The sequence below is a fragment of the Eptatretus burgeri genome, chromosome 9, assembly GCF_056783735.1.
Source record: "Eptatretus burgeri isolate ZD-2024b chromosome 9, Ebu_testis_v1, whole genome shotgun sequence".
NCBI classification, from domain to species: domain Eukaryota; kingdom Metazoa; phylum Chordata; class Myxini; order Myxiniformes; family Myxinidae; genus Eptatretus; species Eptatretus burgeri.
The window spans coordinates 93,469,864-93,475,863 of NC_140969.1; the positions used below are offsets into that span (position 1 = coordinate 93,469,864).

General features: G+C 49.9%; 1 protein-coding gene across 1 annotated transcript in view; it reads right to left on the bottom strand.

Annotated features, from left to right (window-relative positions):
• Positions 1-4,924, bottom strand: part of LOC147020629 (papilin-like) — a 210,456-nt gene extending 205,532 nt beyond the window's left edge. The window contains exon 1 of the mRNA XM_085896135.1: positions 4,790-4,924. The gene's annotated coding sequence lies outside the window, so the exon portion shown is untranslated. The remainder of the gene's footprint in view (positions 1-4,789) is intronic.
• Positions 4,925-6,000: the final 1,076 nt, after the last annotated feature.

Consider the following 6,000-nt stretch of genomic DNA (forward strand, 5'->3'; position numbering starts at 1 on the left):
TGGCGGAGCTCGGGTGGTGAATAGTCGGGGTCAAAACCAGCCAAGAACTCCTCGTAACAGCCACCGTGAACAAACTGGTTCCTCAGCCACCATGAACAAACTGGTTCTTCGGCCACTGTGAAAAAACTGGTTCTTCAGCCACTGTGAACAAACTGGTTCTTCAGCCACCGTGAACAAACTGGTTCTTCAGCCACCGTGAACAAACTGGTTCTTCAGCCACCGTGAACAAACTGGTCCCTCGCAACCACTGCTCATAACCACACAAGAACTTCCGTCCACAGAAGTCCTCCTTTCACTACTCTACACAGCCCTCACACCCCTCCTCATTCCTCAGACGCGCCCCTCTCTTAAATACCACGAGAGGAAAAAAGGAATGCCTTCGTACGGGGCAGAGCTCTGTGAAGCATGCGCCAGTATCCGCCTTGATTGGACAGGGTTCCACGGCATGCCCTTCCTGGGCGAGGTTTCGGGTTGTGAGAGCGAAGCACCCGCTCAGTAGCAGGCTGGATGGTCCACTGGATGTGGCGTTGGAGGATATGGGGTTTGAAGACATATAACCTACCTAAACCAACGCAACGCACAGCCTGTCGTCCCACTTGAGTCTAGACCAAAAGGAGGGGTTCGAACTACACACATACTTCACGAGATAACTGACTTTTGGCATCTGTATGTTGAATGCAAATGGTTTCCAGATCCAAAACACAATCCCCCCCCCATTTTTATCGACTCGACCCGAGTCGTTAATTTTCATGTGGCATGCAGGTGTAAGTTTTCCCCTTGTATGTTTTACCTACGGATCCCTGAGTGCGACATTTTGAATACATTTCCCAAAAATAAATAACCTGGTGCGTTGCGTAACTAAGCTAGCAGACTCACTCGGACAACTTAACTACATTACCGGCGCTAAACAAACAACAGGTGGGCTAAAATTATGTACAGTCCTAATATTTACACTACCATGGCTCAGGACCTGTAACTTGAGAAGAGAAAACACAGCAGAGTTAACATTTGTGGGTGAGTGCACAGCAGGTATTGATAGTCAGACGTCTTTAGGGCCTTCAAAGGTCCCTTGATTGTCATTGAATTCTTCTTCTTCTTTTTTTTGTTTTAGTTATTTATTTATTTATTTTAGCTGCAGGAGGGAACTCACCCAAACACGGCAGACCATACGCCATCTCACAGACCATTTGAACAGGCCTCTATGCAACAAGATCTCCAAGCTGCTCAGTGCAGTCCCCGGTCCATTTGAACTGACCTTCATGCAACAACAAGGAGGTATCCGGGCTGCTCAAATGCAGTCCCTGGGAATGTGGCTGCCTGCAGGGCAGTCTATGCAAAACACTTTCAGAGGTGGTCCTGGAGCACATGGTGAAGGTGAATGACAATGCAAACAAAGGCATGGGCAGGTATGGAGCAAGACAAAGGCAGGCAAAGCATGGCATGGCAAACGCAGACCAGGCAAGATGCAGTACATGAGGAGGTCGGCACATGAAGCTGGTCGGCCTCGGTCTGGTCTCGTGAGGTTGGGGAGGGAGTGCGGTGGCGCCGGCCGGTCTGAAAATGGGCTCGGACCTACCCTACGGTCTCCCCCCAACCTATCGCCCATGCCTGTCCTTGTCCATACCCACCCCCATTAGCTTGCAACAAAAAAACAACGAAATTTAGACTATTTTTATCTTTTTTATTTTATTTATAATTACGTGAGTCTCTAGCCTCTTTATCGTATTTGTTCGGCAAACCTGTCCTGACCATCTATCCCCAATCCCTAAGTTCCTTTTTGAGGGGATTGAGGAAGAGACTAGTGAATCTGTCTCGAGGCCCAATGCTATCACTGTTCCCCCTCCTGAACATACCGGAACACCTTCTCTACCAGACAACTACCGCATTGTACCAGACGTGGCTTGCAATATTGATGGTGTAGTCGTCTCAGAGGCTGGTATTTCTGACATTGATACCCCTGACATCGACAGCCATCTTGAAGAGGCCAAGAAAGAAGAAGTGCAATGGGTCCAGCAGAGTATTCAGATCCTCTCCAAAGATACAATATTGTGACGTCCACGGGACTTGAACAGTCCCGCTAACGTAGAATGAGCCGAAACGATGGAGGCGGTTTATTTATATAACCCAAAGATGGCGGTTTTAATCGCTCTACCGCAAACGGGACGAGGAAGGTGGCACGAGTCGCTTTTCACTGAGTTGATAACGTTTATTTCTTTAACCAGAAATAACAAGACTCGGCAAGAAGAGGGATCCGGGGCGATTCGACGGGATGGTGGTGTGGGTTCGGGCATGGGGAAAACACAAACAATTCCAATGGATATACCAATCTCAAACCCTCTAAGGCGCCAGGTACACACACACACACACACACACACACACACACACACACACACACACACACACACACACACACACACACACACACACACACACACACACACACACACACACACACACACACACACACACACACACGTAGCTGGTCCTGGTGGTCAGGCTGGCCCGTGGTGTAAACGCAACAGTCTCTGGATTGGCGTCGGACGAGCTGGCGTTGCGCTCGTCAGGGGCAGGAGACACCGTGGTACTGTCGACCTCCTGGTGTCGGCCCAAGTCCGCTCACAGCCGCCAGGGAACCAGTTCTGGCGCCAAGTTGCGAGCAGGAGAGGGAGGCAGGTCCGCCCGCCGTTCGACCCCGTACTCAGAGCCAGCAGAACCCCAGAGCCTACCGAGCTGAGGCACGAAGCACAGCAGGGCCTCGAGACACGATGAAAACCAGGACCGAATCAGCGCAACAACACAGCACGCTCCCAGCACAACAACCTCCACCAAAACGGTTTTTCTGTACCGATCTTCTTCCTCTTCCTTTTTCCCCGAACAGAGCCTTTTTATCCTCGAGTCCTCGTCACTTCCAATCAAGCCGTTTATTGGCCCTCCGCCGTCGCCTTCCGCCAATCGTGATCACGGGGCGGAGCCATCCGCAGCACTGTCCTGTGACGTCATGGCAAGCCTCCAGGGAATACTAAAAGGGGTTTACGCAGACACACTTACCCTAACCCGTGTCCCTATCTAATTAAGTGACAATTATCATTTCCCCCTTGAAGAAATGGACATTTACTAGACAACTTATCACCACTGAATTGCTACTTATTACATCGAGATCCTGGTAAACTCGAACAGCATGGCATACCTAATTAAACATCCTAATTACCCTTTGAATGCATACCCCCCCCTCAAACGTAACAATATGTACAGACGAATACATCTCATGGGCTGCATACCATGCATCCCAAAAACCAGAGCCTTCAGACCCGATCGGCATTAGTGCCTTCTTTCCACTCTTTCTGGAGAAAGCTGCAACCATTTCAATGGTTAGACATGGAATGACCATTATACAGCGTGAAACACAAAAATGCAATCCAGGACAGATACCCATTATTGCACTCGATCAACCACTCTACGCCCTGGCTAAGTATGTGCAATGAACGTAGCCACAGACATTTGGTGAAGCGTCTTTTGTTGTCATGTTTGGAGGCCTCCACATAGAAATGGCTTTGTGAATGATGGTTGGAGACCTGCTCGAAGGAAGTGGTTGGACTACAGCTCTGTGTGATGCAGAGATGCGATGTAACCCTTTTCTGGGAGATTCACAAGAACTCATGACATTCGACAGTCACAATTGTCTTGATGAAGCCGCGGCCAATACCCTGCATACAACGGAAGCCCTAGGGAAAGAACAGTACAAAGCCTATGTTAAGGACGTCCTTGTGGAGAGGACTGTGTCAATCCATAAACCAATCAAACGGAATCAACTGCTTCTTTTCAAACAACTTCATGCTATCCTTGCAGCAGTATCCTCATAAGAAACATATTGAAAAAATAGCTCCGCAAAGCGGGCGTAACCCCTCAGCCCATGCATTGTAAAAGGAAGCAGTGATATCACGATGATGTGCAGTCAGTTAGAGCACGTTGGACGTCATATCGAAAATCAATCAGACTTCAAGATGGCTACCGTGGCGGCTAGTGAAAATCGCAGCGCGCCCATTTTCGAAAGGAACCTTCCTCTACTCAAGTCCAACACACCCTGCAAAAATGGATTTAATCGGACAAGGAGTTCTCTTCGAAATCGACGGAAACCAATTTCAAGATGGCTGCCATAGAGGCCACATTGAAAATCGCAGCGCGCCCATTTTCGAAAGGACCCTTCCTCAACTCAACCCCAACACACCCTGGAAAAATGGATTTAATCGGACAAGGCGTTCTCCTCGAAATTGACGGAAACCAAAAGTTGACAGACGGACGGACGCCCGGACAACGCCTGTGACGACAATACCCCTTAGCCAATTCGGGCTGAGGGGTAATAAAAAGGTCTAATTGTAAAATTAGGTCAGCCTGGGATACAATGTGGCAGCCATTTTGAATTTATGCAAAAGAGTTGTCCAAATATTTTTCCAAGTTATCTTGTGTGGTTCTGTGTATTTAAACCTCCTAAATCACCCTTACATGCAATTTCGTGGTATTTATATGTGGTCAGAAATGCTATTCGGGCGGCCATTTTGGAAATTGGCGGCCATTTTGACCTGGACATGGCAGACTGGGCACCACCCTCTAATGTGTTTCCATGGGACCCAAACAACCAGTGTGCAAAGTTTGTTGCTTTAATCCAGCGTGTCATGATTTTTTCGCTAAGCCACCGGACTAATAATTATCCAAAGCGAATCGTCGCCCCGTTGATCGCATCAACCGCTCACCTCCGAGCCAACCACCATGTGAGCCAACGTGTGTAACTTACGTGGTCTTCGTGCCGCGCAATCTCTGCCGACGTCACTCGCACACGAACCGCCCTGCTAAGCTTGCCACGCAGACGGAACTGGCTGCGTCGTCCCCGAGACTCGCTCCGTGCGTCACGTCGGCCTCCGTGCACGTGATCACATGCCAAATTCACACCATTCAATTCGTCATCATTTTAACCGTCCACGTGATGGTTTCGTACCAATCACGGGACGTTTCAACGCCGGCTCCCGATCACGGGAGTCGTGCGCGCTTGGGCCTCCCGCAAAACACGGAACGGATCTCCCGTAAAGTACGGAGCCGGCGCGGTTTCCAAAACAATTCCGTGCGGCCCAATCGGCTCGCCGTTCCCGTCCGTTACACGACCCACGTCTCCCGTCTGGATCGGTCCACGTCCCATCTTTTCAAGTGCACTTACACACGTCATGTCACTCGCATCACTCACACATTCCAACACACACTCAAGGACAATGACATCGGGTGTTTGGGTTAATACAAGAGATCCCGGGGTTTCTGTACCCCCCCCCCCACCAAGATCGGCACATGCTCATTAGCACCATGCACCCGCTCGACCTCATACGGCCTTACTGGACCCACCTCGTCAGGTTCCTCTAACGTTAATCCCAAACCAACCTGTACCAGTCTGTCTTGGTCCGCCATGGTCCGGACTGAGAATGATACAAAATTTAACTGCTCTTAATTTGGAGGGAAGGGGGAGGTTGTCAAGCACACCCCTGGTCCGAGTCCTGTAAAAAAAAAATTAATGGAGGTGGAGGGGTTCGAGTCCAGCTCCTGAACACCAAATTGTTGAGTTTGGTGTCCTTTAATTTTCTTTGTGGAGGCAGGGGGTTCGAATCGCACTCCTGACTACCAAATTGTTGTGGGCTGGCGACTACCAAATCGGTGGCGAGAACGACCGCAAGGTGGGGGAGGTTATGCCGTCTCCCACCAGACTCCCTGGAATTGTAGGCCGTCGCTCGGGATAATTCCTTGAGCTGGGGGGTCCCTGAACCGACTGTGGACGCCAATATCTCAACCGTGTAGCGTTGGGTCTGTTTGTCTAAAACCAATTTACCTAATTAACTATGCGATTTCGACTACCGGGGAAACCACGCCCTCGGCACGTCTTGCTCGAACCGGGTCACTCTACCAACTGCAGTAGAGTTCCAACTACCGACTACCAACTCCGGTTCTGGTGCAGCCAAGCGGTCT